This window comes from Petaurus breviceps, unplaced genomic scaffold (assembly GCF_028583685.1).
Source record: "Petaurus breviceps papuanus isolate PSGF00001 unplaced genomic scaffold, PetGlider_PUasm1.0 91023, whole genome shotgun sequence".
NCBI lineage: Eukaryota > Metazoa > Chordata > Mammalia > Diprotodontia > Petauridae > Petaurus > Petaurus breviceps.
In genome coordinates, this window is record NW_027187398.1 from 1142428 (window position 1) to 1155785 (window position 13358).

The 13358-nt window shown below is 38.5% G+C and overlaps 1 long non-coding RNA gene across 1 annotated transcript in view; it reads right to left on the reverse strand.

Annotated features, from left to right (window-relative positions):
• LOC138153704 (uncharacterized) overlaps window positions 1-9239 on the reverse strand; it is a 55305-nt gene extending 46066 nt beyond the window's left edge. Inside the window, exon 1 of the long non-coding RNA XR_011166431.1 lies at window positions 8920-9239. This is a non-coding gene — a long non-coding RNA (uncharacterized lncRNA). The remainder of the gene's footprint in view (window positions 1-8919) is intronic.
• Between the last annotated feature and the right edge of the window lie 4119 nt (window positions 9240-13358).

Genomic DNA, 13358 nt, shown 5'->3' on the forward strand with positions numbered 1-13358 from the left:
ATGGAAAGGAAAGTAAGAAATACTAATTTCTAACACAAAGGATGAAAGAACAGACTGCTCAGCCCATTTACCTTTAATTAAGACCACGTGAAGCTGTAAATAGAAATGTGTTTATATGACACACTGAAAGCATCTGCCCTCATTGGAAATGTAAACCCATTAGGAAACAGAAGGAAAGGAAAGACTGAGGAAAACCTGATACTGAAAAAACTTGTGCCCTCCTAAAGGAACTATTTGAATTTATTATAACCTATTGTATCAGGTTCAATCTATTATTCTGATGATTTCTGGCATCCATATCTGGAGACCTTAGAAAGCCCTTTTATTGCTCATCTGGTGGGTAATTCAACTGAACTAAAACAATTAAGCTCCCCCAATGCTAGGTGCTGGGGTCAGGGCACAGTTTAGATAGTGCAGTGCCTGACCAGTAGCAAAGAGCTAGAAACTAGGTAGGTGCTCATCAACTGGGAAATGAATAAATAAATTCTAGTATGTGAATGTTACAGAAAGTAATTGTGCACTAAGAAATGATGACAATGAAGAATTCAGAGAAGCAGGGGAAAATGAACTAATATAAAGTGAAGTAAACAGAACCATGAAAACAATAATACACAGTTAGCACAACAACATAAAAAGAAAGAACCAAAAATCAAAGCTGAACATTGGGAACAACCAATGTTGGCACTAGAGAAGAATTGAGAAAAGTACTTCTCCCTTCATTGTAAAAGTGGGGAGCTAGAGATGTGATATGTTGCATATCCTGTCAGACACAGCTGATGTACTGCTTAGATTTGCTGAACTGCTTTTTTCTCCCTGTCTTTTGACATCTGTGTTACAAGGCATGGCTCACTGGGCAGGGAGCGGGGAGGAACATATTTGAAAAAGTTGTCATTCAATTCTTTAGTTACACCTGAATCTTTGTGACCCCATGGAGCATATTGTCTATTGGGTTTTCTTGGCAAAGATAGTGGAATGGTTTGCCATTTTCTTGAAGTGACTTGTCCAGGGCCACATGATTAGTAAGTGTCTGAGGCTGGATTTAAACTCAGGTCTTCCTGACTCCAGGCCCAGTACTCTATCACTGAGCCACCTAGCTGTCTCTAAATTGTCATTTGGAAATGAAAGTGATGGAAAAACCAAAGGTACAGAGGCAATGTGATCCAGTGGGAAACCTGCTGGCCTTAGAATATGAGGACCTGGGTTTGAATCCAGATTCTGCTAAATCCTATATAGGTGACCTTGGGTAAGTCATTCTATCAGACTTCAGTTTCCTCATCTGTGAAATGAGAAGATTGTACTCAATAATCTTCAAGATCCATTCTAGCTCTTAATCTATGATTCTTATGAACAATAAATATAAGAATAAAATGGCGGGTTTTGAAATGACACAGTGTCTGAATTCATTGAGCTTACTTCATTGAGTAGGGGAAATTACATTTATACAAATAATTAAGGACAAAATAGTATATGGTAAATAGCCCTGGTCAAAATGGTTGGAGTCAAGAGAATCGGGGTTCAAATGTCAACTGAGTTGCTTACTACCTGTGTTACCTTGAGAAAATTATTTCAATTCCCTTGGCCCCAGTTTCCTCCTTTGTAAAATGAGGAGGTAGATCTAAATTGCCTCCAAATCTATAATGCATGATTCTAAGGATAATAAGAGGCATTCTGGGGTTAAGGAACAATGAATTTAATCAGAAGGCTGCCATGTAGAATTCAGTCCTCCAAGAAGATTGCTTCAGAACATAGGGAACCCAAGAAATGATGAAACGGATGGTTTCAGAGAAACCTGAGAAGATATTTGATGTAGAACTGAAAGAGTCTACCACTTTGGGAGCCTGATGAAACCAATGGATCTCTTTTCAAAATAATGTTCTTAAATAAGTTATACAGGCAATGGGGTATAGAAATCCATCTTTCCCTATAAGAAAGCAAGGAGGAAGGGGCATAAGGGGAATATAAGAGAGGGCAGACTGGGGTAAGGGGTAATCAATATGCTTGCCATCTTGGGGTGGGGGTAGGGGAGAGGTGGAGAAAATTTGGAACTCAAAATCTTGTGGAAATGAATGTTAAAAACTAAAAATAACTAAATAAGTTCTGGGGAAAAAATAATGTTCTTAGATATAAATAACAAAAAATGGTATTATAAAGGAATATAATTATATTGAAATATAATTATCAATATATTTTTTAAAACAAGTTCAAAGTTTAAGAATTCCTGCTTTAGAGATTAAATAAAGGAACATCTCCATAGCCAGGCACTATTAAGATTTTATTTTTATATCCTCCTGGGTCAACTTAGAAAGAGAGAAGCTGTTCAGACTGGCTCATTGTCTGGTCCTATCACTACCACCCAGGGCCTGCCCTTCACTCTGCAGGCTGACAGCCTCTGGTTTATCATTCCACTATGTGTGCTGAAGCCCCAGAGAGCCAATTCATGTGAACCAAACTCACAGGAGGCCAATTTAAAACCCAGAAAACCAATTGAATCATTTATGGAGCTATACCTTTCTGTTGACTGGAAATTCATGGCCATTAGCCAGGTTACTCCTTTCCCCAAAACAAGCTATCTGGGAAACTGAATTAGTTATGAGAATGCTACTTTGTGACCATAGCATCAGAGCACAGGGAGTTGGATGGTTTTTAGGGGTATTTTATTTAGACTATGATAAGAACTGATGATATATCCCCACTCCACCTTTGTAATGACTAAATAATTGAATAATCTGCCAAGTAGTCTCTCTCTCTCTCTCTCTTGGTTAGTGCTGAATAAACACTGACAAATTATTACTCCATAGTTCTCCTTTTCCTAGGCTCCACACCCTTTGATATATATATGTATATGTATATGTATATTTATATTTACAGCATCCCCCTTCTCCATTTCAACAAATTTCTACAAACTTTGAGAATCCCCAAGATTATAGAGAATAGTAAAATAATTAATATTTCAATTTCTTTGGGGTTTATCAAGTGTTTTCCTGATTAAAACCTTGGGAGGCAGGTAATGCAACAATCATTATCCTCATTTCCTCATATTACTCAGAGCAATAGTGACCATGTCTATGATCACACAATGAGTAAGAGTCAAAGGCAAGTCCAGCTCTGTAAAATGTCACATTGCCTTTTCTCAACACATATTGAGAAATTTTTGCTGAATTGTATCAGTATCCTTTTCTGTCTTTTGGTTAATGGAATTTTATTTTTAGGACTGTGGCCCTCTGTCCATAGAGAGACTGACTTTACTGTAGATAAAAGTTGATGCTTCTTATGAAAAATAATATCCTGTTTGATACTTACTAACCCTGGGCAAATCACTTGGCTTCACTGTGCCTCAATTTCCTCAACTGTAAAATGAGAGGGCAGGTCTCTGAGGCCCATTTCAGTCCTGAATTTATGCAAATATTAGCCAGTACCCTGTAGAATAAACCTTTCTCTTCCTTCAAGTCTCAGTTCAAGTACCACTTTCTTCATGAATCCTTACTTGATCTCTTCACATGAAAACGTTTTCTTCTCAAATTTTCCCTGAACACTTTGGGACTCTCTTTTGCCCTGTTCACATTCTACCTCAGATTTTTCCACTTTGTCTCTTCAGTGCCTTGCATGGGATCTTACACATACCGTAGTAGGTGCTTAATAAATATCTGTTGACTAAACTATGTTGACTAAATCTACAACTAGCATGGCTCTAGTTGACTGAAGGGATCTGTTGAACTAAAATATTTGGAACCTAATCCAATATGTCACAGGGATTACAAATTGTCTGGGCAGAAATAATCAGGAGAAATAAGAACTCCTTATCTTACTCAGATTTTTTTTTTAATCAACCCAATGAAAGTTGACTAACTCCACCTAGATGCCCAGGAGAATCTCAAGCAGGACTTAAGAGGCAATTGGACAGGGAATGGGACATTCTTCCTGAGACTCTATATCAAAAGAGAGTGCTGACATAGGAAGGAATTAGACTGCCCAAGTTATGAGAGAGAGAGGGTGTTAGACTGGGATAAATCATTATGAACCTACATGGAGCTGGGAAGATGAACTTGTTTGTAAAGTATAAGAGAAGATGGTCTTCTAGAATGTAAAAGACCTCTTCTGTGTGAAGTCTGGAGCCATGGAGGTTATATTTTAAAATACACATATATATTAAAAATATATAAAAATATGTATTTTTAAAAAGAAGCTCTCAGGAATGCGGGTATGTATTTTGAGCCATAAACACAATCTGCTGAAATAGACACCGTAGGACACTTCCTTTATAGGCTACCATAGGGAGTTGGTCCTCTGGAAAAGGCATCTACTGGGAAGTATAGAGAGATGTAGACTGAACACCCATAGGATTGAAAAAAGTGGACAGGGACATCTATTCAGAACTGCTGGAAAAGAAACCTTCAAGAAAAGGAATGCTTTGAGACATACATCATGACATGTCTTGCCACTGGACTTTGATGACTCTCTTTTATAATATTATGTGGAGCAGTACTATGACTTACTGAAACTGTGCAGGGTCACTCACTGGTGGGTTTAGACATTTTTCAAGAGCATCAGAGAAGAATTCTAAGAGTTTTGTTTAACCCCTAAACGAACTGTGTATCTGGGGAATCGGTGACCATAACTCAGGTTATGGACATGTGGTAGGGCAAGGAGCCAGAGAAGTGAGAAATCTCTCAAAATGTTTTGGGGCCCCTTGAGTCAGAAGTGATCCTGTGACTTATAAGGGTTATAAATGTAATATTTTTTTTGTTGGGGGTGGAGCAGCATCTATACTTATTCTTAGACCTATAAATTAAAAATTGGAGGTTGGAGGGCGGCTAGGTGGAGCAGCGAGTAGGGCACTGGCCTGGGAGTCAGGAGGACCTGAGTTCAAAATCCAGCCTCAGACACTTAACACAAAAACTAGCCATGTGACCTTGGGCAAGTCAATTGCCCTCCAAAAAGCAAAAAAAAAAAGTTGGAGGTCTTCAGAGTAGAGGGTAATCTAGATTGAAGGAATTCTGTGGGTCCACACTCCAAAAACTGTGTATAATGAGCCCCAGCCAGTAAATTAGGCTCTCTTTTCAATCCGCAGAGCTCATACTCCTTAGAGAACCCACTAGGCCCCATCCAAATAGCTAACTGTGCTCTACTTTTACTGGTTTTGGCTGAAAAGATCCTTCATGCTTTGTAATGGGGTAACAGAGTAAGAAGCATTTATTTATATTTAATTTTAAAAGATTTTCATTTAGAAAGGCCAAGGTCACCCACTGCACCCTGGGCCATCACCAGTCATCATGACTTATGTCTTGCCAGTGGACTTTGATGACTCTGGAAGGGAAAGTGAAGCTGATAACTTTGTGGAGCTCTGTTCTCACTTAAATCCAATTCAGTCCTGAGTCAAGATATCACTCATGATATCATTGGTCCTCTTTGAGAACAAAGAATGAACAACAACAAGTCATAAATATCTCATTGTCTCTGTTACTCGTCCTCATCTTCTGTGATTTTTTTAACTGGGCTAGGGAGAAATAAATTGATCAGGGATGTGTTCAGCAACTCCCTCTCCCTTTCTTCTACAGATAAACATAGATAAGGAGTATATGTTGTGTTCAGGAAGAGCTAATGCCATAGAGTGCCAGGTCCAGAGTCAGGAAGACTCATCTTCCTGAGTTCAAATCCAGCCTCAGACACTTACTAGTTGTATGACTCTGGGCAAGTCATTTCACCCTGTTTGTCTCAGTTTCCTCATCTGCAAAATGAGCTGGAGAAAGAAATAGCAAACCACTCCAGTATCTTTGCCAAGAAAACCCCAAATGGGGTCACAAAGAGTCAAACATGCCTGAAAAATGACTGAACAACAACAAAAAGGGTTATGTCAAATCTAGGCCATTGACATTTTTAAAAAATGGAATCTAAACATCTCCCAGGTTCTGAGAGCCCTGGGCTTCACGTGGCATTGTATGGCAGTTTTCAGAGAACATCCATTCTTTACCATTATTTTCATCTAACAGCACAAGAATCACATCCTGGTTTACCTTAGTGATGTCAATTATCCTGGAGTTTCAGCAGAGGGTTTATGTGTGTGTGTGTGTGTGTGTGTGTGTGTGTGTGTGTGTGTGTGTGTGATAAAATGAAAGAAATGAAGACCATAAATCCCCTAAAAGTAGGTTTGTTGCCCTCACTCCCAAATCTTCAAAAAGCAGCTGATAGAGCAGTTTAGAGAGAAGAGTCACTTCATCTCTCTAATCTGGTCAGTGGTTAGAGAGGGAATCACAGATTCAGTCTCTGTCTGAAAAGTACTATTTTAAGATATTATGTGCAGTTTCTGGGATAAGAACTCACTATTTGACAAAACTGCAGGGAAAACTGGAAAACAGTATGACAGAAACTAGGCATATACCATATACCAAGATAAGGTCAAAATAGGTACATGATTTAGACATAAAGGGTGAGACTATAAGCAAATTAGGAGAGCAAATAATAGTTTGCCTGTAAGAGCTATGGAGAATTGAAGCATTTATGACCAAATAAGAGGTAAAGAACATTATGTAATGCAAAACAGATCATTTTGATTGCATTAAATTAAAAAGGTCCTGCACAAACAAAGCCGATGCCACCATCTTAGAAGGGAAGCAGAAGTCTGGGAAATAATTTTTATAGTCAATGTCTCTTATAAAGGCCTAATTTCTAAAATATATAGAGAACTCAATCAAATTTATAAGAACACAAGTCATTTCCCAATTGATGAACAGGCAATTTTCAGATGAAGAAATTAAAGCTATCTATAGTCACATGAAAAAAATGCTCTAAATTTAATTGGGTAGAGAAACACAAATTAAAACAACTCTAAGGTATCATATCATCCCTATCAAATTTACTAACATGACAAAACAGGAAAATGATAAATGTTGGAGAAAATGTGGGAAAATTGGAACAGTAATGCATTTTTGGTGGAGTTGTGAACTGATCCAACTATTCTAGAGAGTAATTTGGAACTATGCCCAAAGGGCTATAAAGCTGTGCATACCCTTTGATCTAGCAATACCACTACTAGGTCTATATCCCAAAGAGATCATAGAAAAGGACCCACATGTACAAAAATATTTATAGCAACACTTTTTGAGTGGCTAAGAATTGGAAATTGAGGGGGTGCCCATCAATTGGGAAATGGTTGAACAAGTTGTTGTATGTGAATGTTAGGAATTCTAGGAAATGATGAGCAGGTGGATTTCAGAAAAACCTGGTAAGACTTACATGAACTGATATTGAATGAAGTGAGCAGAACCAGGAAAACATTGTACATAGTAACAGAAACATTGTGGGATGACCAACTTTGATAGACTTAGCTCTTCTCAGCAATGCAATGATCTAAAACAATTCCAAAAAACTCATGATGGAAAGTGCTATCCACATCCAGAGAAAGAACTATGGAATATGAATGCAGATTGAAGCATACTATTTTCTCCTTTTTTTTGTTTTTTTTTCTTTCTTATGGTTTTACCCTTTTGTTTTGATTCTTCTTTCACAATATGACTAATGTGGAAATATGTTCAATATGATTGTACATGTATAACCTATATCAGATTGCATGCTGTCTTGGGTAAGGGGGAGGGTAGGGAAGGAGGGAAGAAAAAATTTGGAACTCAGAATCTTATAAAAGTAAATGTTGATAAATATATATATATGTATATATGTGTGTGTATTCACACTAAAAAGAAGACATTATTTGGAAGCTCCAACTCCCTGATTAAAACTTTGCATGGGAGAAGAGAGGCCTTAAGATTGAGAGGCATCAGTCAGGTTTATCATGTCTTTGTTAATCAAATACTAGACCTGTAAGAGGAGGAAGTAACTAAGAGTCATCTAGTTTCTATTTCATCCTCCTCTCCACTTAAAATGTTCTTGCCACCAGGAACAAGAACTAGCAATTAATATTTAATTAGAATTCCCACCACCATCACTGTCTTTTCTTTGCATTATATGACAGAGGACTTGCAAGATATTTGTTCTAAATGTAGATCAAAGGAAACTAAAAAAAGATATTTTTGCTTAGGAAAATGGCAGCATGGTGACTTATGAAAGGTAGGCAGGCTTTTATCTTCCCCTTGTGGAGTAAATAAGTGGAGTTGCCCTAAGCTTCCACTAGGAAGATGTAGAAGTTGGCAGGGGAAATGCAAATCAGACTTGGATTTTCCTATGTTTTCCTATCCCATAACCAGAAAATTCCCACCTGCAAGGGCTAATATGCCACCTGGCCCAAATCCCAAGAGAAAGTGGGGGAAGATTAATATTCAAAAACAAACTGAGTGGAAAAGCAAGTCTTTATAACAATAAAGCTCTTAATTAAATAACTCAAGACCTTATTCCATAATGATATGTACCAGGTGCATATCATTTCCCCATTTAATTAGCTCAGTATTGTTCCACTTGGACACATGGTGTATACTATACTAAGCTGGAGTGTATCCAGATGAAAAAAAAATGACAGCTGACACACAGAGCTTTCAGATTTGCAAAACACTTTACATACATTATCTCATTTGATCTTCAAAACAATCCCCAGAGATAGTGCTAGAGATTTTATTATCCCATTGTATAGCTAAGGAAACCAAGGTTGAGGGAGGTTAAGTGATTTCAGGGAAGCAGCAAGATGTCCTAGAAAGCACAGTGATTCTAGACTCAGAGGACCTGACCTGTCCTCAAATCCATCCTCTGATGGGGGACCTCCAGAAATCTGTGGTCATATGACTTACACAGCTCCTAATTGTCAAAGATAGAACTTGATCTCAGGTCTTCCTGACTCTAAGTCCAGCAAATCTAGCCTCTCTACCCTACTCACCTGCCTCTCTGACATAGATCTGTACAAAGCACAATGCTTCAGAAAATGCATTTTTCAAAGTACATCTGAAAATAGCTTCATTTCTATCATTGTCTACAGCCTACCTTGTTACAGGGCTTGATCTAAGTGAGTCACAGTCAGGAGGAGTGAGAGGTTTACACATGTAAAGAAATACATTCAGTGTCGATTTCTGGAAACTAGGCTTCTCGTATGAGAAACAGCATTGTTTTACTTGTTGAGGGCCTGGTCTTTAATGCATGTATAATAATGCCTTGTCTGTTTCCAATCCACATGGAGGCATCAGCCTACCTGCCCAGACTCATGGGATAGCACTTTCCTTCCAGCACTCTGAAGTCCTGCCAAACTGGTATTCTTTTGTTTCCTTACTCACAAAATTCCATCTCCTGTCTCTGTGCTTTTGCCCAGGCCATCCCCCATGCATGGAATGCCTTCTCTCCTTGCCTTACCCTCATAGAGTCCCTCTCTTCCTTGAAGATGCAGCTCAAGCACCATCTTCTACATGAAGCCTTTCCTGATGCCCTCCTCCCCCAACTGCTAGTGCCCTTCCTAACTAGTGCCCAACCAACTTGTATTTAATCACTTTGTATATACTTGTATTAATTAATTTTATATTCAAAATATATAAGTATATATGTCTATATATGTTATGTGTATTTGTTTTCTCCCTCATCAGAATGTAAGCTCACTGCAAGTAAAGATTGTTTTTATCTTCATAGTTATATCAAAGCACCTAGGGCCATGCCTGGGACATGATGGGCACTTAATACATACTTGTTGATTGAGTGAGTGAGTGAATGAATGATCAGTTAGCTTGTTTCCAGGCATGAGTAATGGAAAAGATTGCCCCTTTCTCTTTTCCCTGATGGCTTTTAAGTAAGAAGGATTGTTAAGCAACTCCAGGTGGGGTAGGGAAGGCAGGTTCTATTTCCCAATACTTATCCCTTGAAGACGTGGCACCTCTGATCCTGAGATGCTTCTTATCTTAGGTGAATAAGTATGATGAGATAAGGACTCTCGTGGTGACTAGTGAAACCAAGAAGTTTGTCAAAGCCATCCAAATTCTTAGGGTCAGTTGCGGCAGCAGTGGAGTCCAATGGAGAGCCAGAACATCTACCAGGCCATCTGCTTGACCTAGCCCAACAGTATTAGCTAAGATATCAAGTTTTGTAAGGAGCAGCCAGTTGAGCAAGGGAGATAGTCATCTATCAGTAATGCCACTCCCAGGAGGGAACTTGGTGGGGATTCTGTATAGGGAGAAAAGTATTTCTAGGGCCAAGAGGTACATCTCACCCTCAGCTATATGTGTTCTCTACCTGGGTGTCTCTATAGTATATGTTGAGTCTATACCTTTATGATTCAGGTTTGAGCCCACTATGCACAAGGACCATGTGTGTGTGTGTGTGTGTGTGTGTGTGTGTGTGTGTGTGTGTGTGTGCTGAGAAGAGAGTGTGGGAGATGTTTTGTACTTCTGTCCTTGATGTATTTTCTCAGTAAAAATAGATTTGTAAAATCTAAGCAATAGCAATTAGTTAATTGGTATTGGAGGAACATGCTTCATGGGGGCTTATAAATAATAGCATGATAACCCCCAATCCTTCAGGATTACCCCTAAAACCTTGAGGGAAATAGTAGTCTGCCTCTTAGAAACTTCACTGGACTATTCAAGTGGGCTTTGGGGAAAGTAGCCCCAGAGGGGATGTTGTTTATTTAAAAAATGAACCTGTGTGGGAAAAGTATTTCTGAGGACTCTTCTTTAGACCCTATCAAGGAGGAGCAACTAACTTCACACAGTCACTGAATGGTATTGGATACAAATAATTATTGCCTCAAGTATCTGGTAGGATACTTAATGAAAATCTATGCATACTCTGTTGACATGGATCATTACTGCATTTCCATCATTTCTCAAATTAAATCCTTGGCAGAACCAAAGAACTACCTCCTTCCAGGCAGGCATTATATTGCAAAACTCCATTTGGCAGGGGATCTTTAACAAAAGATCAGAAACCTGGCATTGCTTCTCAAGCACATGGAAGGAATGTGTGTATGCTTACTAGAAGCATCTGTGGAGACAAGGAAATGTAACAAAGAAATTCAGAAATGGTTCTAGTGAATGATAGAATGGAATAAACATTTATTAAACACCTACCATGTGCCAGTCACTATACCAATCTAATATTTACAAACATTATCTCATTTGATCTTCATTACAATCCTGTGCTATTATGATCCTCATTTTACAATGGAGGAACTGAGGCAGACAGGATCATACAGCAAGGAAGTGTCTGAAGCCAGATTTGAACTCATCTTCTCAAGTTAGCAGTCAGCTGAATAAAAGGAAGGCAGCAGCTGGACTCTAGGCCCAGCATTCTACCTACTGTACCACCTAGCATCATGCATAGAAAGAAACATTTGGACTACATGAACCTTTCAGCTCTAAATCTATGAAAATGACACAATAACACACCATAATAATAATTACTGGTTATATAATATATGTTATTAAATTTGATATTTTTCAAAGTAGTGGAACCACCCAGAGGAGCCATAAATGTTTTATTATGATTTTTATTCCATATTATTCAATGAAATTAGCAGTGATTGCTACATTTCAAGAGGATGCTCTATAAAATGTTCACAGAAATCCTACCTCTGTGCCTCTTTGGTGCTGAGATAACCCTGGGTTCTTGATGGCTCTTCTACAGAAGTGAACGCTCTTTCATGCCAGGAAGATTTCAAGTACATTCCTGGTGACAGTCTGTGTCTGCTCTTAGAGAGCCAGCCTATCCACATATGAAGAATCTCATCACCAGGTTCTTTTGCCTCTGCAAAGGGAATGGCCACTGGTTTTCCTATTGTTCTATTTCCATCTTGGTGACTTCCTAGACCAAAACACCTTTCCTGGGTCACTACTCCCTTATGCATGGCATCTCTCTCTATTAGAATATAAACTTTTGAGAGCAGGGACTATCTGGCATTTGTATTTGTATCCTCAGTATCCATAGCACAATGCTTGGCACATGATAAGAACTTCATAAATACTTTTTAAATGATTCCTCCCTTCATTCAAAGAGTTTATATAGTCAGAGGACAAGGGTGAGAGTTGAATGTGATGGAATATATTTTTTTTTTTTGCTTTTTGGAGGGCAATTGGGGTTAAGTGACTTGCCCAGGGTCACATGGCTAGTTTTTGTGTTAGGTGTCTGAGGCCCCATTTGAACTCAGGTCCTCCTGACTCCAGGGCCTGTGCTCTATTCACTGCACCACCTAGCTGCCCCTGGAATATTTTTTAAAAATAAAATTAAGGGTTGAGAAAGGGGAATGCCCTGGGAGAAGGGGAAAGGGGGAGGTAGAAGCGGTAAATTATTTCATATAAAAAAGGTGCAAAAGAGCTTTTACAGCGGAGGGAAAGATGGGGGAATTAGAGGGAGTGCTTGAACCTTAATTCAAAGCAACCTGTGATACAAAGAGAAATGCAAATTAGCCCTCATGAGTTTTATAAAGAAGTTGCAGTGAAATCGAGGTATGGTTCAAAGGTACTCCTTGGAAAGGTATGCACCAATAAAAAATAGTACTTCACGATATTTACATTTGGTCACCTTGTCTTACAGTAATCATAGACTCTAAGAAGAGATTGGTCTAATGATTTACACACAACTCCACCCACCTACCACCCACCCCCCAAAAAAAGAATGTAGAATTACTATTGTCCAGATTATGACATGTGATTGAAGGATCAGCCCATGGAATTTGTCTATCAGTGCTGGACTAGATACCGAATATTGCCAGTCAGATAAATAAAAGGAAGTGAACAGATTAGATTGCATATGGCAAATTACATATCACTTTCAACAACCCCAAGCTACTCCCTGACCCACCAGCAAAATTTTTTAGCATCCATTTCTCCCAATGTATGGTTGTGAGTCATGAAAATGGCAATTATAGAAGAATCAAAATGACAGTCAACCCAAAAGAGGGATGAACAATGGTTGTCCCACAAATAAATACACATAAAACAGGGTGTTCTGTAGCAAGGGCAAATAATATTGGATGGAAAGTTCAAATTTTATACTGGTATTTATGAAATATTTGAAGACGCAGCAGAAGGAATCCAGTTCATTGAATAGATACTATACAGAGTATTTATGGGAGGACAGAGGACAAAATTTGCAGAGGATGAAAAGGATAAATTGTGATCTGAACCATTAGAGGGAATCCCCTACATGAATGAAATAGATCATGAATCAATTGAGAGATTGAAAAGTCTACAAAACAGATCCACTGACTCTTTATTGGTTTTTTAACTGGATCAAAAGTTAAAAGACCAAAAGGAGAATTCAAACACTAAATGAGGAAATGATATTTTGGGGATATTTTAGATGGAAGGAATTAGACTGATGCCATGATTGGAGAGACAATTGGACTCTTCTACCATAAGAAAAGATGGAGGATATGGTTTCAGTGGAATCTGGGAAGACTTGTAGGAACTGATATAGAGTGAAGTAAGCAGAATCAGTAGAAC